The sequence below is a fragment of the Microcebus murinus genome, chromosome 15, assembly GCF_040939455.1.
Source record: "Microcebus murinus isolate Inina chromosome 15, M.murinus_Inina_mat1.0, whole genome shotgun sequence".
In the NCBI taxonomy this organism is placed as follows: domain Eukaryota; kingdom Metazoa; phylum Chordata; class Mammalia; order Primates; family Cheirogaleidae; genus Microcebus; species Microcebus murinus.
In genome coordinates, this window is record NC_134118.1 from 74361982 (window position 1) to 74384828 (window position 22847).

Sequence of the window (22847 nt, forward strand, 5' to 3'; positions counted from 1 at the left end):
GGCTGGAGCATGAAGCAGGACAGGACACTCCTGCCCAAAGGTGACCTTGAGCAGCCAGAAGGTCCCTGTATGGTTGTTCTTCCACCTTTCAGCCTCCTGGCCGCTGGCCCTGCCTGCAGAAAGGGGCCTCCAGACCACGGCCTTCTCCCCGAGGACGAGGACGTGAGACGCTGGTGGTCCGGGCGCACAGGGGCTCTAGAGGAAGCTGGGGAGCTCGAGCAAGGGGAGCCCGAAAGGAGAGCTGCTAATACCGAGGGCTCTCTGAAGCTGCAGTCCTGCTTTCCCCACTGCTTTCTCCACAGGCAAATGCACTCTGCAGGTAGATCTCACAGAGACGAAAAGGTGTGCTCAGTGTGACTCAAAAGGCCAGGGATCCTTGAACGATCTAACTCTACGTTCCCCATGTGCCTATCGTAGCACATTTTTAATGCCTTGGGTTAGTCAACAACTGCCGATTAAAGGAAACTTACCTCCGAGCCCGCGTCTCGCAAGAAACTATCAACCATTTCACACACGTGGCCTCGGAAAACCACCCGGGAGCCCAGACCGAGCGCCGCTGGAGGCCGCGGCCGGGCTCGAAGCGGAGAAGTCGCGGCGATTCCGCCTCCTCGTTTCCCCTCCGTGTCCTCATAAGCCTTCCTGTGACGTTATGGAAGGAAAGCAAATAGCGCTCCCAGGAGGAACCGGCAGAGCCGGAGTAAATACGAGCAGAACAACAGACAGAGGACAGAAAATGCAGATTAAGACCTTCAGGACCCAAAGCCCCAAGTGCCAAACGGCAGCAACCCGAACGCCAGCCGAGCCGAGCGCCGGCCTGCGAGGCGCGCGGAGCAGCCCGAGTTTCCCGCTGCAGACACGGCTCTTTTGCAACACGGACGCCTTCAGAGCTGTCTTCCGTTCTCCTGCTTTTCTGGGGCCCTCCGACGGGGGCCAGCGCCAGGCGAGCGCCAGGCTACGATGACAGCGGCTTTGCTCAGAGCGAGCCCACTGCCTCCCATGTCTCTTACGGGCAGCGAGCAGTGCTGGACTTCTATTGTACCTAAAGGAAACATTCATGTGACAGCCAGCGGTCCCTGTGGTCGGCTGGGCAGTACCCTTCTCAGCTTAGCCCGCCTTCGGCAATTAGCACCGCGGGCCGAAGCACGTCACGGTACAGGTCACTGACGTCGGTCGTGTGGAGAGAGATCTGCTGAGTCCTTCCACGCCACGCTCTGTTTCTCTCGGTCATTGCTAATCCACGCCACTGTGCTTATTAGCCATTCCTAGCTGCACGCTCGCCCTGTGACAGCCCATACTTGTGAGCAACAAGTTGTCATTTCCGTGCGGTTTATGGAAACTGCCCCATTTAGTTCATAAATACAATCACAACATTCCTCAAGTTTTAGGTATGGTTAATTTCAAGATGCCTTCAAAATTCCTATTAAAGCAACAGGGAACGCTCATTAAAATTAATAGTGGGCCGGGCAAGGTGGCTCACGCCTGTGATCCTAGCACTCTAAGAGGCCGAGGCGGGCGGATCGCTCGAGGTCGGGAGTTTGAAACCAGCCTGAGCAAGAGCGAGACCCCGTCTCTACTAAAAATAGAAAGAAATATATTGGACAACTAAAACTATATATAGAAAAAACTAGCCGGACATGGTGGCGCATGCCTGTGGTCCCAGCTACTCGGGAGGCTGAGGCAGGAGGATTGCTTGAGCCCAGGAGACTGAGGTTGCTGTGAGCGAGGCTGACCCTATGGCACTCACTCTAGCCCAGGCAACAGAGCGAGACTCTGTCTTGAAAAAAAAAAAAAAAAAGAAAAAAAAGAAACATTAATAGCAGATGTGCTCACCTACTACAATAGATAGCTCATAAGCCATGATCTTGAAAAAAACAGCCACTGGCTCAAAGTTAGTCCTCCATTTGGCCATACATTCATCTGGACTTATTAGCAGTTTTGTCTTTTTGTTTCGTTTTGTTTTTTTAAGTATTTTTTCTTTTTTTGTTGTTTCTCAGACCTCACAGGATTGAACATTTCGTCTTTTCTTCGCTGGCTGATTCAAGACAGGAAGAAACACGTTGGTGACATACCCGAAACACGTCAACAGAGAGAAAAGCAGAATCAGTTCCATACCGACTTGAGGCCAGAGGGTGAACGGCATTTTAGACCAACCAGGCAGACTGAGGGTACTGATTTTACTTTGAAATGCTGCTTCCACTGTACACCGGCGTGTAGCTCTAACACTAATTTCCAGCGTATAACTCAACAAAATCTACCGGCATCTATCACGTGTCAGAAACTGTACTAGATTAGATTTAAAAAGACCCCTAAACAGAAGCTGCAGCGCTTATATCTGCCTGAAAATCAGCGTATATATGAGTGTGGACCAAATAAAAAGCCCTGTTTCCTCAGCCAGATAATTGCAGTTATAGGACAACTTCCACATGATCCATAAATAAAAAACAACCATTCATAAGCATCCTTATCCATGATCAAGAGCCAAACCAACCAACCAATCATTCCTGCAATTTCAGGTAGAAATTGGATTTATTGTGTGTGGGAGGGAGAGGGCCTGCTGACAGTGTCTTTTGTGATGGAGAAGTTGTTTGAACTTGTTAGGAGACTTCCTTTCTAGGGTTGCACCAAACCAAAATTGTGACATCACCCAAGGTAACTTTCAGCATCAGAGCCCCTGTGCCATTGTGACCGCCCGCTTGCAGATGTCCTGGCCTTCGAGCTCCCACTGCGGAGCCCCCCAGGGTGGGGCCTGGGCTTCCGACAGCTGGTTCCCTGCACCATCAAAGCCTCCTCTCGCAGGGGGAGGGTCTGGAGAAGAGACACCCTCCCAAGCAAGCCTTCCCGGCCTGCCAGTGCCCCTCCACACCTACCAGATGAACGCCAGCTCTCTCCACCTGCGGCCAAGCCAGCGTCTCACTGCCCCCACGCTTGCCTCTGTAAGTTCCTTCTGCCCCCTAACCCTAATGTGACCCTTTTGACAAAAGGACACAATGTAGAATTTCCTTTCCTTCCCTCTTCATTCTAGTAAGCAACCACTCAGAAAAGAGAGAGGCATGAAAATCACCAGACCAGAAAACCGCGAGCAACCTGACCAGTCTACTTTGGCTCTCTCGTCGCCAGAAAGCAGAGCCACGGTCATCCCTGCAGACGCCGCGATGGACCTGCCAGGACCTCCCCTGCGCGCGCGGAGCCCTCTGTTCTGAGCACGCCGCCAAGGTACGTGGGGTGGCCGCCCGCCAGGCCTGGGGACAAGGGGTTCTCCTGGTGGGCCGCACCCTGGAGAATACGCTGGCGTGTTTGATGACGCGGCTCGCCCAAGCCCAGCCCCGCCGCCCTGCGGGCAGAGAATGCATGCCTGGCCCTCCCTCCTTCCTGAGGAAGGTATGAGCCAGAAGAACAAAACTGTAAGACATGACCCTTCCAGAGTCCAAGGGCACCTGCAAGGTCCAGTTCTTTTTTTTTTTTTTTTCTTTTGAGACAGAGTCTCGCTTTGTTGCCCAGGCTAGAGTGAGTGCCGTGGCGTCAGCCTAGCTCACAGCAACCTCAAACTCCTGGGCTCGAGTGATCCTCCTGCCTCAGCCTCCCGAGTAGCTGGGACTACAGGCATGCGCCACCATGCCCGGCTAATTTTTTATATATATATCAGTTGGCCAATTAATTTCTTTCTATTTATAGTAGAGACGGGGTCTCGCTCTTGCTCAGGCTGGTTTTGAACTCCTGACCTTGAGCAATCCGCCCGCCTCGGCCTCCCAGAGAGCTAGGATTACAGGCGTGAGCCACCGCGCCCGGCCCCAGTTCTTTTTTTGAAGACAGAGTGTCGCTCTGTTGCCAGGGTTGGGTGAGTGCTGTGGCATCAGCCTAGCTCACAGCAACCTCAAACTCCCAGGCTCAAGCAATCCTCCTGCCTCAGCCTCCCGAGTAGCTGGGACTACAGATATGCGTCACCATGCCTGGCTCATTTTTTCTGTATATTTTTAGTTGGCCAATTAATTTATTTTAATTTTTTTTTTTTTAGTAGAGACGGGGTCTCACTCTTGCTCAGGCTGGTTTCAAACTCTTGACCTTGAGTGATCCGCCCACCTCGGCCTCCCAGAGTGCTAGGATTATAGGCGTGAGCCACCGTGCCGGGCCAAGTTCTTTACAAGGGGACCCTCTAGAGCCCAGCCAGCTCCCTAGTCAGGGTCTCCAGGACTATTTTATTCCTCTCTCACCAGGGGTTCCTTCCTCTAACCTTCCCGTGCAAGTACCCACCCACCTGTCAGGAAATCCCACCCTACACACAGGAGGCAAAGTTCTGGATGCATCTGTCTGCTGCCAATAATCTACGTCCCTAAATCTAGGTCATTGTCTGGAATGAAGCCCTGCAGGGCGGGAGGCTCGGCTGTGATGGCGCGAGTGTGTCCCGGGCTGGCGAACTGCCCCGGGTAAAAGGGCTTTGGTGGGCTCCGGCGGGTGTGGCCCTTCATGCTGGGGCTTCTGACCCTGAGGCATCGCAGGCCTCACATTTGATCCCCCGATTCTTGCAGCTGGATAATGGGTTAAACCACATGCGTGCACACCACCTCCAAAGGGCCAGCATCGATGCTGAGACCAAACCCAAAAGGAGGAAGGGGAATGTCTTCCTCGGGCAGCGCTGACTCGCCTTCTCAAGGCCAGCAAGTCACAGACTCGGGAGAGTATGTGCGTCCCGCCATTCTTCCCCAGCCCCTTCCCGCTGTGCTCTTTCCAACTCCCGGGAGCCAGGAAAGCCTCGTGCAGGATCGAGAGCCTCTTGCGGTCCTCTTCCAGGAAAGGCGTGATGTCGGGGCGTCCAGCGCCCCCTTTGCTGCAGAGCTCAGGAAAGAGGTTGGCATCTGGAGAGGCGCAGCAGGTGGGAAAACGAGCCGCTGCTCTAGCAGGCCGCTCTCGTGTGTCCTGCAGAGCCCGCCCAGGCCCAGGCTAGGGAGGAAGCACCAACGCCGGTGACACTTCTCTTGGCTGGACAGACCCCTCCCACCCACATCCCTCTCTACCGAACCGGCCCAGCGGGCCGCGCTTGAGCTGTGGGCTGACAGGTGCTGTTTGTCCTTTTATCCACGTGACTGACAGTTGTTTTTTCAAATAGAGCGTGTGGGATCTCCCGGGGGCTGGTTAAAAGTCACTGCCCCCAGCAGAGCACTCCTTCCGGAGAGGTCTGGGACCGGCTCCTCATCGTCAGGTGATTCCGAAGCAGGTGATCGCCGCCCCTGGGCCCCCATAGTTAGTCTCAGGTGCTCTCAGACCAAAATTTGAGCTGATAAACCTACAAAAATGACCAGGAGAGACAGGCGGTTCCCAGCAACCCGCGGACACGGCCACCCTGCCTGCCCATCTGCTCAGTCCCAGGATGGCAGGACACACCCACCCAGTCCCCAGGGGTAATTCCTAAATGGCTCATCCGCCCTCCGGGGGTGCCCTGCTCTCAACAGAAAAAATAAACAAAAGCTATTCCAAGGAGTGACCGCATAACGAGAAGGTTACAACTCCACTGTGCGCGGGAACGCCGTGAGAGAGCAGTGGAACCCGGGGCTAATCACCCACGCGAAGCTGGGTTCCACGCGGTCACAGACCAATAAAGCAAGTACGCGGGCCGCTCCCCAGCGCCTCCTGGTTTCTGAAGCCGAAGAAAAGGCTCTGGGCTTCAGGAGGTCAAACCTGAGGCCTCGCGTCACCGAAAGGAGCACAACCATTCGGCAGGTTGCGTGTGCTGCGACTTTGTTCTGGTAGTTTTTGGTTCTTTGCAATCTATTTACAATTCTCAAGACGAATTTTTAAGAATTCATGAACTTTAAATATCATACGGGCACAACGTGTTCGTCATTTATTTATTTATTTATTTTTATTTTTTTGGAGACAGAGTCTCACTTTGTTGCCCAGGCTAGAGTGAGTGCCGTGGCGTCAGCCTAGCTCACAGCAACCTCAGTCTCCTGGGCTCAAGCAATCCTCCTGCCTCAGCCTCCCGAATAGATGCGCCACCATGCCCGGCTAATTTTTTTTTTTCTATATGTATTAGTTGGCCAATTAATTTCTTTCTATTTTTAGTAGAGACAGGGTCTCACTCAGGCTGGTTTTGAACTCCCGACCTTGAGCCATCCACCCGCTTCGGCCTCCCAGAGTGCTAGGATTACAGGCGTGAGCCACCGCGCCCGGCCTCGTCATTCATTTATTAAGTAAAGGTCTACTGAGGACTGCGAACAAAGACACCAGGATGGCTGGGACACAGACGGCCCTTGCCATCAGGTTGCCTGCAGTGCAGCGGGGGAGAGAGGGAGAGCCGGTCAAGGCTGGGTGTCACATGGAGACAGGTGGAGTATTCAAGCAGCAGCCACCTTGGGAAGATCACGGACATCCTGCCTGAACTGGCCTTGAAGGCTTGACCAGTCTGCCAGGTGATCCACAGGGAAGGAAAGACAGAAGGACTAGCAGGCATGTGGAGGCACGAGCCCACAGGGCAGGTAATTTGGATTGGCTAGGGTATGGGATATGAGGGACACTGGCCCGAGACTAATCTAACTTGGGGAAACGCGGAGGAGACGACGCGGCTTGGGGCAAAGATGGCAATCAAAATATTAGCAGCCAGCATGGACTAATGGTAGACACTGACCAGTGAGACCACGTGCCCGACCCACCAGCGAGGACTCAGCAATGGACAACCAACTGCATGGCCTCACCGGCGAACACCACCGGGCACTGACGGTCACCTGGACCACAGCACTCGGGGACAGCAGGAGGGAGGAGACCACGGAACCCCCGTGGAGAAGGAGCATGAGAAGGAACAGAGAGATGGGAGGATGACAGGAGGTTCGCGCGGGGAGCAGAGAGCTCCGGCGACAGAAGCGGCAGCAGAGTGTGTGGAAAGACATCTTGCTCGTCCTTTCCCAGGCCAGACCTTGGTGGTGTGGATGTCTACGTCCCGCAAGCTCCAGCGCGGGGTGCTGGGCATGCCCGCAACAGTGGATCCCCAAAGCTCCGCACGTGGGTGCGGCGCACCCAGCACGAGCTAGGATTCCAGGGGAGGCAGCCAAGGAAACTTACTCTCCCAGGAGTGACCCTCCTCTACAGGGGTGTCTGCAGCCACGTGGGGCCGGGCAGGGTCACTGAGGCCGTCTCCCACCCCCACGGGCCCCTGGGCGGCTCCCCTGCCTGCCCGCCTGCTCCCAGACGACAGCGACCCCCTCTCGCCCTCCTGGGCTCAGGGAAGGGCTCTGCCTGGGCTCCCGAGTTTACTGATCGCAAGTCTGTGAAATCTCCTCCGCGCAGATTTCCTCCCTTCCAGTCGTCTCCTCTGCAAATGAGGATAAAAAGCAAATGGAGGCCCCACACGCACCTCAAGTGTCTCCGAGACAGCAGGAGCGCACCTTGCAGGTTGTGGGGGAATTCAGAGGGGGAGGAAATGCGGAGGTGCCCGCGAGGAAAGGGGAGTGTAGTACCGCGGACTGATTTGAGAGCAGGGACGCAGATTATGATATTCAATAAAAGAGGTAGAACTCAGTGCTCCAGTGCAGTTGTCAAAAATGTTTATCAAATACTTAAAAAGAAAGGTTCTTTTTTCTTGGAAGACAGGCTGAAAAATTATTTTGAGCTAAAATGTGATTTTCGAGGTGCCATAAAACTAACGTTTAAAAAATGATTTCGAATTGCAATATTTTGGGGGGAAATCTGGCTCTGACTCACTAGGTAACTGAGCCCGCAGCCACCCCAGCGCGGCTCGGCGGGGCGCCCGGTCCACGTGCGACGCGTCTCCGCAGCCGCCGGGACGTGGTGACGAGCGACCCGAGGCGCCCGGCCGGCCGAGCATGCCCAGTGGCTCCCGCCCAGTTCCGCGGGCCGGCGCGGCGCTGCCCGGCCGGCTTGCGGGGCGCGGACGGGCACAGGCGGAGGGACCAGCCGCGCCTCTGGGGACCGCGGCCCCGACCCGGCGGCGGGACGCGCGCCCCGCGTCGCGCAGGAATCCGCCTCTCCGGGCCTTGGCGACACCCGGGGCGGGGCGGGGCGGGGCGGGGAGCGGGGAGGGGCCGGCGTCGCCCGGAAAATCGGGAGTGTCTCGCATCTAAAATAAAATTGAAGGTGGGGGAGGGAAGCCACCTATGCTGCAGGGCCGTGCGGCGCAATTTCCGCAGACACGTGAGAATGATTGTAGCGTAGTGCTGTTCCTCCTATTGAGAGACGCGACTTACAGCTCGCTGGAGAAAACGCAGAAGCTGCGATAATGTGAGAGGAGCGCGGAACGCGCCGGGCCCCACGCGCCGCCGCCCGGACGTCCCGCGGATCCGCGCTCCGGGGCGAGCGCGCGGCCGCTCCCCAGCGTCCCGGGAGGCCCCCGGGAGCCTCCGCGCGGGCGACGCGACGCCCGCGACAGGTGCGGCGGGAGCCCGGGGACCCCGCGCCGCCGCGGGCGCCTGCGCCCCGGGAAACAGCCGCGGCGGGAGCCGACGGGGCCCGCGGCCGGGGGGCAGGACCGGACCGCCCCGCCCCGCCCCGCCGCGGCTGCCGCGAAAACCCGGCGCCGCCCGCGTCCCCGCGTCCCCGCGCCGCACTGGGCATGCTCGGCCGGCCGGCGCCGGCTGCTGTGGGCGGCAGCGCCGCACTCCCGGCCGCCCGCGGCGCAGCCCGCAACGCGGCGAGGCGCCGGCGGAGGCTGCTCGGGCGCGGGGCGCGGGCGGCGGCCGCTGCGGCTGGCCATGGCGCGGGGCGCACGGCGGCCCCCCGCGGGGCGCGGCGGGGTCAGGTGAGCGGGGCGCCCGGAGAGCCGGCGCGGGTGGGCGGGAGCCCCGCACCCGGTCGGCGGCCGAGTCGCCGCCGGCACCGCGGAACTTTCGGGCGCTCGGCGCGGAGGCTGCGCGCTGGGAGGCGCCGCCGGTCCCGGCCGCGGGCTGCGGGGTGGCTGGATGCTTCGAGATGCGTGCGGGGCGGGGGCTGGGGGGCTGGGGCGGGGAGCGCGGTGGCCACGAGCCTCCCCGGGGAAGGGTCCGCCGAGCCGCTGCGGGGGCCTTCGCGGGGCACTGGATGGCTCGGGTCTCCGTGCCTCAGTTTCCCCTGGGCGGGGAGTGGGGAGTGTCGGCCAGGGCCGCGAAGGCGGAGCCTGTGGGTTGGGTGTCCGGAGGGCGCCGCGTCCCGGTGCCGCAGGGGTGCGAAGCTGTGGGTCGGGCCCGCCGCCTCGTGACCGGAGCTCGCGGAGTTTGTCGCATTTGACTCCATAACAAGTTGACATCGAATTGCTTCATGGCGTGGAATGGGGAAACGTGCTTCACAGGCTTAAAAAAACGAAGTGATGGCAGAACCGATTTATTTTAAGCCTGATCATTAACCTGCCTCCCTCTCCAAAGAAAACTTGACTTGCTGGTTGCGAGATTTCTAAAGCAAGCCTGCAAAAGGAAAAGGAGGAGGTTTGCAGGTGCGTTATTCGCATTGTAGGAAACCATCTATCACAGTTGAATTGTCATTGTTTTAAGGATACTTGTTAGCAGGGAAGTTTGGTTACTGTGGCAATCTTTATTTTGCGTTATCCTAGCCTTGTATTAAAAACTTGGAACCTAGAATTGCAGAAGCACAATGTTTTTTGCAGTTTTCTCACTTTTGTTTCTAGATGAAACACTTTTTTTTTCCAGTTGCTACTATGCTGAACATAGTAAAAATTGCTCTGGATGAAATGCAAGATGGAGCAAGATTTCTTTTCAGGAGAGCATATGTTAGAACAATGTAGTTCTGACATTTTGCTTACACGGAAAATGCAATTTGTGAGTTCCACTGCGGTTTCTACTGTCGTTTCTTCCTAATACATTTAGTGTCATTAACACTTTTAGGATTATTGGATCTAATAAGGGTGAGGTAAATAATCCTTGTTCTACTGGGAACTACCGCTAACTAAAGCTAAATTCTCAAGCCTGTCTCTGTAAGTACCATTTAGTTGGCTCAGTTGTCTTATTTACTGAGCTTATTTACAAAACTTCTTGTTTGCATTTTTAGTAGACCGGCCTTTAGCTTGGTGCTTGCTCGCAAGCCTGAGATGACTCCAGCTCCATTGCAGATGCTCATGTGATTTCCCCAAGTTGGCTCTGTACTTGCGTGTACGTAATGGAGATTTAATTCTAGGAAAGGCTCGCAATGTCCAGACAACAGCAACAGCAGCGACAATGTGATTACCATTTTTAGGAGTTAGACCTGCAGTCCTCCATTTTAGCCAAATTGTCTGGCTGGCGATGTTCCGTTGCTCCTAAATGTATTTCTAAATATATTTATTTTTTAAAAAAATTAGAAGTTTGAAAAACCCAGCACAAATATTGAGTAATTTTTCTATAAAAATGCATCAAGTTTAAAACCTGCCATGAAGTACTTGCATATATGTGCACAGCGGGTCTCATATTCTAGGGCTTCATTCTTATGTGGAAGTAGGTAGTCTCTCCCCTTAGCCTTGGGCTCTTCCTGATCTAGAGGGAGCAGCAAGGCCTCAGTTTACCCTTTGTGAATGTGAGGTTTCATACAGATCAGTGGGCCCCCTTCTTGATCCAAAAATCATGAATATTTTTTCAGTATGAGGAAAGACAATGAAATTTAGCCAAAGACTTTACATACTGCCCTTGGCTTCAAAAACTCCACATTCCCTAACCTAAAACTAACAAAGCCAGCGGGAGCTAGGGTGAAAAGCGGTTTTATTACTGCTAATGAAGGAAACATAACAGAGTAGACTTTGTATTCAAGTTACAAAATGTGATAATTTCTTCTCTTTCATACTCAACTATTGGGTTCGTGCAGCGCAACTGATAGGCACATGATTTTTAGTTTTATTTTCATATATGAACGTTTATGTTTCTATATGATATGGTTTTGTTAGTGATGTTGGACATTCATAGCAAACTGCTGCGTTTAAAAATAGATCCTCCCCCATTCATGTGTCCTTAATTTATTCAACTCCTCCTTTGGCCTGCAATTTAAATACTTGAGGCTATTTAGATTTTACTTAATGTGGATTTTTTAATTCTATTTTTGAAATGCAAGATATTTCAGATACTGAAATACCAAATAAATATTGTAGCCAGGTTGCTTTTAGTCCCCAACACAACCCAGTCAGATTGGTTAGAGAAGTGTAATTTATTTACTTATTTTTGGAATTCAGAAATCATGCAGAAGATGTCACTCACCTAACTCAGCTTCTAACCCAGTGGTTTAGGGGGGAACTTTTATAGCCAAGCCCAGGTAACAATATTTTTGAATCCATGGCAAATCACAGTAAAGTTAGAAACTGCCTTAAAAATGCAAATGGTTGGTTTTAAGTTTGCTGTAATACCTCCCTGGAATGGTTAAAAGATGGTTACAAGGGGCTTGGTTATATAACCAAGTTAAAAGCTGTCAGAAATATTAATAGTTTATAAGTTATACTCCAGAAAGAAGCCCTGTGAATTTACTGGTCTTGCCTCTGCCTCGGCCTGAGGCCTTTACTCATTAGAGTATCATGTCAATTCTTCTTAAGCCCCTGAGGCTACGAAAGTGAATAAGCGTAGTGACTCACAATCTAGTTGGATATGCTTGAGGACAAATAAATTACAGTACAAGATGAAGGAGACAGAAAGGAGGAGGAGAGGGACTCAGGCCAGTGGTGACATTTCTGCAGGATCCTAAGGGATGCCTGAGGAACTGGTAAAAGTCTTCCAAGCAGAGAAGGGGACGCTGCAGTCAGAAGGAGCCCCATCATGACAGGCAGAACGGTGGCCCCCAAAGATGTCCACTCTGAGACTCTGTAGACGTGATCGCGGTAAGGATCTCGACGCGGGGAGATCCTTCTGGATCCTCTGGGAGGGCCCGGTGGTGTGCTCACAGGGGTTCTTCTGGAAGCAGAGGTCAGTGTCAGAGTGACGCCAGGTGGGGAAGACTCCACGGGCTGGGGTTGGCTGTGAAGGTGGCGGGCGGCGGCACAGGTCTGCGGCACCTCCTGCAGCCGGCACACGCAGGGAGACGCGTTCTCCCCGGGAGCATCGGGAAGGGACCCGGCCCGCCCGTGCGAGGGTTTAGCCCACCGAGACTCGCAGAGCTGCGGGATAGTAGATCTCGTCTTGTTAAGTGAGGAAGTTTGAGGTGCTCAGTTGCGGGAGCCGTGGACAGACAGCGAGCGAGCGCGGCCACGTGGAGAAAGATGCGGAGTGCTGCAACACTGGGCCGGAAGCGCGGCATGGAGCCATGCTTTCATCGTGACGAGCTCGGTGTCGCAGTTTTATCCTGTTGTAGATGGACAGTGGGAAATAGCAACGTGTAACGGACGGACTGCTGTCATATGTATTTTACTAAAAACAAACAAACGAACAAAAGCCAGGTGTAGCCCCCAGCTTCACAGGGCCGCTTGCTAGAGGGTCTAAGCAGAGGAGGCGAGCGGCTCGTAGCTGCTGAAGTGACAGCCCGTGTACGTATGGAATTCATAGCTTGAGAAGACGTTTATTCACAGTCTGTGGCAGAAGGAGGACGTAGGAAGTAAGCAGAAGGGTCGAGTCATGTGTTGCTTACTTTGCTTGTGCTCATTGTCCTCCAGCAAGGTCAGCTGTCCTGCCGTCTGCGTGCCAGGCTCACGTGGGCAGGGGGCTGGAAAGCCCAAATGTGGCATAACTCACCTGAGAGCGCTGGCATTTCGCACGGGCCACCCTGGCCCGTTGGTGGCGGCCGCCCGCAGTGCCGTGGGCTTGTGCTGGCGCCCTGGGCAGTGGCCACAGTCAAGCAGCGGCGTTTGCCGTGGGCTCCGCGTGGGGTGGTGGCAGCTACAACACGAGATGACCTGACGTTCATGCTTAAATGTAAGACATGCAGTCACCCCTGCAGAACACGTGCAGTTAGTCCCTTTTAGGTCCCAGGCCTTGGCGTCTGCCCCGTAGAAATGTATCGTGAGGTGGAGCTGACATCTGTGTGTCTGGAAACCCCGGGCTGAAGACACCCTCTGCCTTAGGGTTACAAGAGCGGCTCTGAACTGGAACTTAATTGTATGCAAGAAAAAGTTAGTAGGACAAAAACAAATTTTCCAGACAATGTGGTAAAGGAAGCCCTGGGCTTACACTGAAAACAGTAAACGTAAGTATCTGATGCTGAGAACAACAGGAAGACTTGATTAAAATTTACCTTAACCATAACGAAACTGTGTATCCAGTAGCTTCCATTTGCTTAATGTCCTAAGATTATTTTTTTCCCCAAAATCCTCATAGAACGAGGCAGTGGTTGTTTTCCATCATGGTGTGCGAGCTCCGTGTAGGCTCTCCCCTCTCTCGAGTCTGCTCTGCTGTGTCCTTTGGGACAACGTGCCCCTAACTGTCCCCCTGTCCCTCTTTTAACGTCGTGTTATTTATCGTTGTGTCTCTGCTGCTTGAATCAGAACCCACGCCTTTTTATTGCTCTCTCTGAGGCTTGTCCTGTGCTTTCCCTGGGTTCTGGCCAGGTCCCCGCATCCTGTGGCCCTGTGTTCTCTCCAGGTGAGTTGTTTTTCCCCACGACTGCGGCCCCTGGGCGCCAGTGTCTGGCCTCGCTCAAGTCCGTACGTCGTTCCTTCATTAGTTCTTTGATTCGTTCAACAGACATTGACCACCTGAGATCTTATCATCCAATGGTAAAAAGAAAATGACGGCGAAAATACGACACGATGAGTAAAGGTCAGAGAGGAAGGAGAGTCTGGGGCTATCGAGGAGCCCTGGAGGGCTCTCGAAGCCTCACAGTGAAGTTGGGGTGTGCCGGGTGTGCGAGGGAAGGGAGGCAGCGTGGCGGGAGGCGCAGGGGAGCTGGGGGGCGCCCCTGGGAGCTCAGGAAAGGGAACCCGACTGGGGAAGGAGGAAGCTCCAAAAACGACGTGAAATGGGTGGGTGGGAGTCAGAGGCCCACGCGTGACCTGCTGAGAGCTTTAGTTTTACGCTAATGCACAAAATGGGGACATGGGCCATGTTTTGGATCAGATCTTTTGAAGAGTCCGGGCCGGGCGCAGCGGCTCACGCCTGTCATCCCAGCACTCTGGGAGTCCAAGGCAGGAGGAACACTTGAGTTCAGGAGTTTGAGACCAGCCTGAGCAAGAGCGAGACACTGTCTCTACTAAAAATAGAAAAAATTAACCAGTCAACTAAACAAACAAAAAATTAGCCAGGCATGGTGGCTCGCACCTGTAGTCCAAGCTGCTCGGGAGGCTGAGGCAGGAGGATCGCTTGAGCCCAGGAGTTGGAGGTTGCTATGAGCGAGGCTGACACTCACTCTAGCCTGGGCAACAAAGTGAGACTGTCTCAAAAAAAAAAAAGAGTCAGCTGACTTTGGCGACCACACGGTATGTGGACTGCGGTATGTGGACTGCGGGCGGCAAGGCTGAGAGGCGGGTCCACGAGGAAGGAGTCTAGCAGAGTCGCCAATTAGGGATGATGAGCACGTGACCAGGGCAAAGCCAGGACGTGGCAGCCGGATATTTGGGAGTGAGGTCACCAGGACTTGGTGATTGATTTGTGTATCCGGGCAGGGAAGGAGAGGAGGCGTCTGAGACACCTCCTGTGTAATTAGTGGGATTATCCAGGTCAGGTGCTGCAGAAACGCGGAAGGCGCACCTGTCTGAGGGCCTGTGGGCTGGCCAGGGGCTCTGCTGCGGGGGCAGGACTTGGCGCCACCAGAGGGCCCAGCGGCCACCCGGGAGCCTCAGCAGAGGGGCTGAGCGCAGGGGAGCGCCGCGAAGCCACAGCCAGAGCCCCGTGTGAGGGAAGTCGCTGCAACCTTATTTTTTTTTAATCTTTTATATTTAATTTTTATTTTTTATTTTATTTTATTTTTACCTGACTGGGTTAAGGAATAGTAACCTTACCGTCACTGGGCACCGGCTCGGGCAGAGGTGTAAGCGAAAGGAGAAATTAATTTCCTGGCGGCTCCCCAGCTTCCGGGCAGGCGCACTGGGGACTGAAAGGAAATGGGCGCGTGGGGTGGGCTGTCCTGACTCTGGCCTGGGACGGTAGCTCATTTAGAGGCTGGGCTGCAGTTGGCTCTTGGCGATCCGCCGGCAAGAGGAGAGCTCGCTGAGCAGACGCTTAGATGTAACCCCAGCGCTCTCCTTCCGTGGAGCATCGGAGTTTGCCGGTGGAGGAAGTGTTCGCTTCTTGAGGAGGGAAATGGGTCGAGCGAAGTGCTGCAGAACTGCCCACTGACGGGACCGCCGCTTGGGGCGCAGGCTGGCCGATTCGCCATCCCATCTGCTGGTGGGAGCAGCACTGCCAAGACCATCCCAAGGAGACCGCCAACCCCCTTCTTCCCCAGAGGCCGGCTCCCCTGCGAGGCTTCTGCTCAAAAATGCAAACCCCACTTTCGCTGGCGCTTCGCAGGGAAGGTGTTGGGGTGAAGACTGCGTTCGTGTTTGGCTCCGGCTTCACCAGTTTACAGCCCAGGGTGGCTGTGGGCGGCTTAGACTTCTAGTGACCAGTGCGCTCCTTGCTTCTCGGCCGCTGCTGTTAAGCTCATTCTACGCTGCTGGCTGCCTGCTGGAGCTGCGCTGGGCTGCGTTGCCCGGCCCTGCCCGCCGCCGCGCCCCCGCCCGTGTCTGCCATTTCTGCTGGCAGCCCGGTGTCGGGTGTGCTTGGTTTTTTTTCACGGTTCAGACAACCCTCCATGACTTGGTCCCTGAGTCTAGTTCTCCTTAGACTTCCCATAGGTAACCTGTTTTTCTCCGTTTCAAAACACTTTTGAGCCTAGCACTCTGGGAGGCTGAGGCGGGAGGATCGCTCAAGGTCAGGAGTTTGAGACCAGCCTGAGTAAGAGCGAGACCCCGTCTCTACTAAAAATAGAAAGAAATTAATTGGACAACTAAAAAAATATATATAGAAAAAACTAGCCGGGCATGGTGGGCGCATGCCTGTAGTCCCAGCTACTCGGGAGGCTGAGGCAGGAAGATCGCTTGAACCCAGGAGTGTGAGGTTGCTGTGAGCTAGGCTGACGCCACGGCACTCTAGCTCAGGCCACAGAGTGAGACTCTGTCTCAAAAAAAAAAAAAAAAAAAATTTTTTTTTTTTTTCGAAGAACTTGAAATTTATTTCCAGAATACATTTGTTCCAGTCCTTTGCCTTGATGGGGGCTGAGCGTTTCTCTTGCGCCTCTGTGCCCAGTACCTGCAGTGGCCTTTGCTTCCCTCGCCTCTGTGCGTTAGGTTTTGCTTCCTAAGCAGTGGATCTTTACTGCCCCAAAGTCCTCTGTATCATTTATCCTAAGAAGCCCCAGAGGCCTTCTTATGAAATAGAATCCCTGGAGCAGTGCCCTCATATCCCAGAGTTCCCTGCGTGAGCCTTGCCACAGCACGCGGTAGCGGAGGTGTTCGTTAATTGGCATACCATGTTTGTGTTTACCTTTACTTGTCTAAACTAAACCATTTCTCCTGCTGGGAAGACTGTCCTGTCTCCTTTATCCTTCAGGTCTTGGCTATCCCCAAGGAACATTCTGTGATCTTTCCGGCTTGCCTTCCTCTGAATTTCTGTGGCATTTACCTAGTTTAGGACGTAATTATTTATTACTCTGACTGCAGTTGCCACCAAGATTCTAAGCACCTTTGGAGGAAAGACTGGTCTTAAACTTTTTTTATTTTTTTATTTTATTTTGTTTTATTTTAGCGTATTATGGGGTGATAAAAGTAGATCTACCACTGGTCTTAAACTTTTGTTTAATCCCTACAGTAATTGTTACTAAGCTGGTAAGAGTAGCCTTATCAATACTTTGAGTTCAGTTTAATTGGCGTGACCGACTCCGAATAGTTTTTATCACTTAGGCGAAGCTGCCTGCCACGCTGAGAGATCACTGGAGACACCTGGGAAGTGTGGTCAGCCTAGCAGGGCCTTTCCTGCCAAAGCTGAGAGAAAAGCAAAGTTCCTTCCTTCAGAAATTGTGTGTGGGACCTGCCGAATCCCTGTGTTCAACTTGCATCTGGTGGCTTTGTTTAATTCGGATAATCTGCCCTACTGTCACACTGGAAAACACGTAACTTTGGAAGGCTGACCTTGAGATGTGCACTAAAGTCAGCTAGAAGACTATTAAGATGCAACCAAGTTCTGAAAAGTAGTTGTCTTTATGTACAGGATTCTAAGATAATACTCACTGGGGCAGTGGTGACAGTTTGGACATGCACGGCCTTTGGACAGCGTGCTGGGCTGTGCTGTCCCCTTGCTGGTCACTGCCGGCCTGCCGGGAGCCCTGGGCTGGGCAGGGAGACATGGGCTGGGCAGGGGCTGTCGCTGGCGGCTTGGTGGCCTGGCCCCAGACCCTCACGCCGTCCCGTGGGCAGAGTCTCCCAGGCCTGCCCCTGCCTCAGAGAGGGGGCGAGGCTCAGAGGTCTGCGGGAGTGTTTTGTACGCCATAAATGCCAGGTGAATCTAAAGGAAGTTATCATCGGGCTCTTTAGAATTTAATCAGGTAGAGCTTGAATTACCAGATCTCTTCTGGTCTGTTTTTCACCGAGATCCAGTTCCAGTCTATAAAAACACTTTGCATGTGGGATTCAGAGAAATGATGCAATTCCACTTTGTGATAATGGGCTGGTAAAAAAAAAGGAAGGAAGGAAGCAAAGCTATTTAACCATCCTCTCCAGTTATGGAACACTTTTTTTTCCGAATAGATGGAAGTTTTCTTCTGGTGAAAGCAGAAACCCTGGGTGATCCAGTTCCTGTGCTGTGAATCTGAATGGCCTTAATGGAGCCACCAGGCACAGGTGTGAGGGATGGCATGGCATTTTTAAATGTAGGTTAAGTGAGTGATTGCTTTTCATTTCAGCAATAGCACCATATGGTTCAGGCACAGAAAATACCCCCCAAAACGTGACTCATCGTTCTGCAGGCTCTGCCCCCCTTCCGTGTTCCTTGAGCCTTTGCCCTCAGGGCCGTCTTTGGGGCACACCAGCCTCTTGAGTTGATTGATCCATTTCTGAAGGCTGACTTTTGAAGAAATCTTAGTTTATATTTTAAAGTTAGTTTTGTGGTTAAAGAATAGATCCGTTTATGTGTCTGAGAAGTAGGTAGAATTTGTGAGAAAGGCAGGGTAACTGTGGATGACCAGCAAGTTAGTAGTGGCTCTAATTTAAAGGGCCTGAGATTAGGATGCGTTCACTCAGCAGATACTCAGGTGTTGGCGGTGAGCGGGGCACAGCGGGGAACAGCACCAGCCGCGCAAGCCCAGCCCTCCGGGAGCGCCCATCTGACAGGGCCTGAGCTCTGAAGACAAAGGGTAGAGGCAGAGACAGTGATAGTGGCCACTGCTTTATGTAAGGTGCCCAGGGAGGGCCTTGCTGATGGGGGGCATTTGAGCAAAGGCCTTAGGGTCACAAGGGAAGTGTTGGGAAAGCCTTCCAGGAGGGAATGGTGCAGGGGTCCTCAAACTACCGAGGTCCGAGGGCCACATGCGGCCCGCCAAGGAGGACATTTATCTGGCCGGTTGTTTTTGCCGCCGCTGCCTGTCCTGCTTAGCGGCCGACTGGTCCCGCGCCCACAGTGCGCATGTGTGGAATGTGCGCCGCACTCTCCAACGGCCCTCCCACGGTCTGAGGGACGTGACCTGGCCCTGTTTAAAAAGTTTGAGGACCCCTGGAATGGCGAGTGCCAGGGCTCCCGTGTGCCTAGTACCTTCCAGATTAGCAGAGCCCAGGGCGGCGGAGAGCGAGCAAGGGTGCCGGTAAATTGCAAAACTGAGGAATGGCCCTCACTCCCAGCTGGTGGGTCTTGATCCTGAAATTCTGAAACAGTCTGCTCTTCACACCTCACTCCAGAATGTCTGTTCTTGACTTTAACCTCAGGGCGCTTCCCCTTTCTTACCCCAGGAACCTGGCCCTGGCCGTTTGCGTGGCGTGGAGCTGCTGGGTGTGATCCTGCTCTGTGTCTTGCTTGGGCACTATAAATACTGTCCCTCAGGCTCACAGTGAGTCACACAGCTCCATGATGGGCTGTCCCAGCACAAAGTAATCAGCCGCCCTTTGTAAGATTGATTGCATGTGGCACTGCCTGCCCAGTTCCAGAAAAATGACTTCCATTTGGCCGGCAGAGAAGCGTCTGTGTGCCATCACATGGGCAGAGGGGTAGGCGCTGAGAAAGGCACTGGAGCGTCTACAGGGTATCCAGAATCAGCAGGGAAATGCAAACTCACAGTTGTCAGGCCCCGAGTCATATTTGGGAAAGCACGTTAAGAATATTGCCGTCTGGTTTATCGGCCATGCTCTGCAGGCTGCGTGTGGGGACCAGGGGCGAGGCCCAGCCTGGACCCGCGGGCAGGCAGCCGGGGTCTGCAGCTCCTCAAAACGCCTGCCTCAAAACTGCGCCGGATCCTCCGGCCATTTCTCCAGGCCAGGGGACAGTTCTGACCCATTGACGGGTCCAGACATCCATCAGCTAGCTCCTGCCTGGCTTGACTCCGAATTTAGGAGCTTATGCATAATTCCATCAAGAACTTCGTGGGAAATGGGCTGGAGATCAAATAGAAACAAGAAGAATTGGAAGTTGGCAGGAATGGTGCTGTAGACTAGCTGGGGACATAACAAATTAATTGAACTAGAACGAATATTTCAATCTCCCTGTGTGCACACTCCAAATGAGTAGCGAGAATGTTTTGAAAAGACATATCTCAAAGCAGGGCGAGGGGATGTTGGATAAGAATGTTGCAATGGTGGAGACAGGCAGAAAGACAGAAAGCAATTCTAGTTACTTCTGAACCAGCTCTAGGTTGAGTGTAGAATCTGATAAATGTGGTGTCAGATTAAGGAAAAACACTAAAATGGCATCCTCACCCTGTCACCCGCCTCAGTGTGTTTTGCGCATTGGCCTGGCAGCAGGAAGATGCCACCAGGGCACCTGTCCCATTTGTGTTCAGTTTCCAGATTTGGTTTATTTCCTGGACCCTCAGATTTCTCAGGAGATGTCCCTCTGATCAATTAGGGATTTGTATTGATTGGGTCCAGAACTGCTGTAGCCTGTTGGTTTAGAATGAGAATTTGAAGAATTTAAGTATGCGCTAAAACATCAGTAAACTCTTCTGAAAGATGTATGTGTGATCAGAATGGCCTTCATTTCCTGTCTCAACTGCTGAAGCAACTGTAAAGTGGCCTTTACAGAACGAGGAGATTTTAACATAAGCCCAGGCCCAGTCTGGGATCGTTAGTAGCAGTCACAGGCTTTTTATACTAGTTCCAATCCGCTAGATTTTTTGCATGGCCCTGTGCAACCCTCACCTTCTCTGGTCTCCCGTTATTTGTATAAAGAAAAACCTTTATGAAAGGATGTACAGGTTTTTTTTTAGGTAGAGTGTTCTAGCTCTAGGAACAGGTATGTGTGATAGACCCATTTTTATCTTGTCTAATAACCAGTATGTCTGTAGAGGACAACCTTGAATATAATTTGTTTTTCTCTTCCTCCTCTGTAAGGGTTTGATGATTCTCTTTTTGAAAGACTGTAGTAACAGGTTCTTTGGGTACTCAGTTCCTATCAGGCTTAATCAACACTTCGGTTTAGTGGGATATCAACAGTAGCTCATTTGCATATTAAAGTGATTTTTTTTTTTAAATTGATTTGACAGCTCTGGGCAATTTAAACATTATGTGTCTGAGAGCTTTATTTTGTATCATTCTTACTTTTTTTGTTTGTTTGTTTGAGACAGAGTCTTACTGTTGCCCCGGCTAGAGTGCCGTGGCGTCAGCCTAGCTCACAGCAACCTCCAACTCCTGGGCTCAAGCCATCCTCCTGCCTCAGCCTCCCGAGTAGCTGGGACTACAGGTGCCATCACCACACCCATCTAATTTTTTCCATTTTTAGTAGAGACGGGGTCTCACCTCTTGCTCAGGTTGGTTTCAAACTCCCGAGCTCAAGTGATCCTCCTGCCTCCGCCTCCCAGAGCGCTAGGATTACAGGCGCGAGCCACCGCGCCTGGCCTCATTCTTACCTTTAATCAGAACAACATGCCATGTAAGAAAACAAGAAATGAAGATCCAAGAATGGTTTCCTAATATCATGCCCCGTTAAAAATAAAGTCTTACAAAAATGGCATCTCTGGCCCTATAGTTTCTTTTAAGGTTTGAAAAACAGTGATTTAAACAGATCAGTTTTTGAAAAATATGCACCTTTTGGGTATCAAATAATTAACACAGCATAAAATTCTGTAGAGGCCTCAGCATTAGAGCCCTAAGGAGACCCTGTGTTGTAGCTGCTCTCAGTCACTGTGTGAGCTTAAATGGCTCGCCTGGTGGTGGTCGCAGAAGCCCATCAGTCGGGGTGTGTTTTGTTCTGCCCACCAAGTGGCCGGGAGCTCCCCCAGCGCCGCGCAGCTGGTAAGCACCCGGTCCCCCGCGCATGCCACGAGCTCTCCTGTGTCTCTCTCCTCCCAACTGCTTCAGTCAGACAGGCCCTAATTCCCGTGGTTTCCTGCCACACGGCTCTCACTTTGTGACAGCTTACCACGTGAATGTCATCGCTGCTGCCTGTCTTCACAGCACCCCCGTCAGCCAGGGGTCAGGAGGAGGGAGACCGCGGAGCCAGGAGGGGCCATGAGGCCACCGGGCGGGAGCGGCGGGGCCGTGCTGGTGCTCATGCTGGCCGTGCGGGCGCTCATGCTGGCCGTGCCGGCGCTCGTGCTGGCCGTGCGGGCGCTCATGCTGGCCGTGCCGGCGCTCGTGCTGGCCGTGCGGGCGCTCATGCTGGCCGTGCTGGTGCTCGTGCTGGCCGTGCCGGCTCGTGCTGGCCGTGCGGGTGCTCATGCTGGCCGTGCGGGCGCTCATGCTGGCCGTGCTGGTGCTCGTGCTGGCCGTGCTGGTGCTCATGCTGGCGGGCCGGCCAGTGCGCGGCGCTGCCCAGGGGTTCGCCTGCGTTCCGCCCACGCTGCCGGCACCGGTGTTTGGCGAATGAGACCGCCTTCACCCAGACTCGTCACTGTGGGCACAGGCACCTCGGAGCAGGAGGGCTGGTTGGTGTCACGCTGACCTGCCCTGAAACAGCCATTAGGTCCTGTGTCCATTAAGTCCGCGTGCTGTGCGGCTTCGGATCCGCCCGCCCGTCTCCCTCCCCGCCGCTCCCGTTCAGGCCGTGCTCTTTATTTCCCCCCTGGGTGCTGTTGTCTCCCGGCCCCTCTGCGTCGTCAGCCACGCTGTGGGCAAGGCGACCTCTCTCAGCCCAGAACTAGGCGTGTCACTCCCCCAGAGCCTGTGAGTGCGCCTGCCCGGGCCTTACACGCCATACCCGTCGCCGTCCACGCCAGCGCGCCTGTGCCGTCTCCGCCTGTCACCTGGTTGCAGACGGTTCCTGAGTCTCGCCGGGTTCTCTCCGATCACCCCTGCTTTGAATGCGCTGTTCCCCCTTTGGGTCCGCTTCTCTCCCCCGGTTCCCTTGGTGGCTCCTTTAAAATCAAAGCCCCACTTCCTTCAGGACATCCCTCCCCGCCCTTCCCGGCTGCTCGGGCCTCTCCTGTACTCCAGCGGGTCCTTGATGTCCCTCTGATGGGCGGTTGTCACACTGTCTGGAATCCTTGGCTTGCGTTTCTCTGTCCCCTTACTGGATTCTTGGGTGACCAGAGGTGAGGACTGAGTCTTACCTTTGTGCTGTCCCCTGGTGCTGTGCCAGGCACAGGGCCGTTGCCCAGCTAATGTGTACGGATTTGGGTTGGATTGACCCCCTCTGGGTGCTTCTAAAAGTAACGTAAAAGCAGTGCCCACTCATGCTCTCACGTGATGATCGCATCTGCCATCTCAGTCGGGTATTGCCTGGTGTGCTCAGAGGCGTCGAGCCTCTCTGTGCGCAAGTGGACTGAACACGCAGCGGGGAGGGCAGGACGAGTCTTTCTGTCATGGCTGTGGACGTTGCGATAAACCTTAGCTGAGTTGTCTCTCTTTTTTTTTTTTT

The 22847-nt window shown here is 53.8% G+C and overlaps 1 protein-coding gene across 2 annotated transcripts in view; it reads left to right on the forward strand.

Annotated features, from left to right (window-relative positions):
* The first annotated feature begins 2677 nt into the window (after positions 1-2677).
* MFAP3L (microfibril associated protein 3 like) overlaps positions 2678-22847 on the forward strand; it is a 39905-nt gene continuing 19735 nt past the window's right edge. Inside the window, exons 1-2 of one of the 2 annotated variants that reach the window (XM_076010721.1) lie at positions 2678-2933; positions 3023-3213. The gene's annotated coding sequence lies outside the window, so the exon portion shown is untranslated. The remainder of the gene's footprint in view (positions 2934-3022; positions 3214-22847) is intronic. The other variant, XM_012770655.3, reaches the window with a different exon arrangement.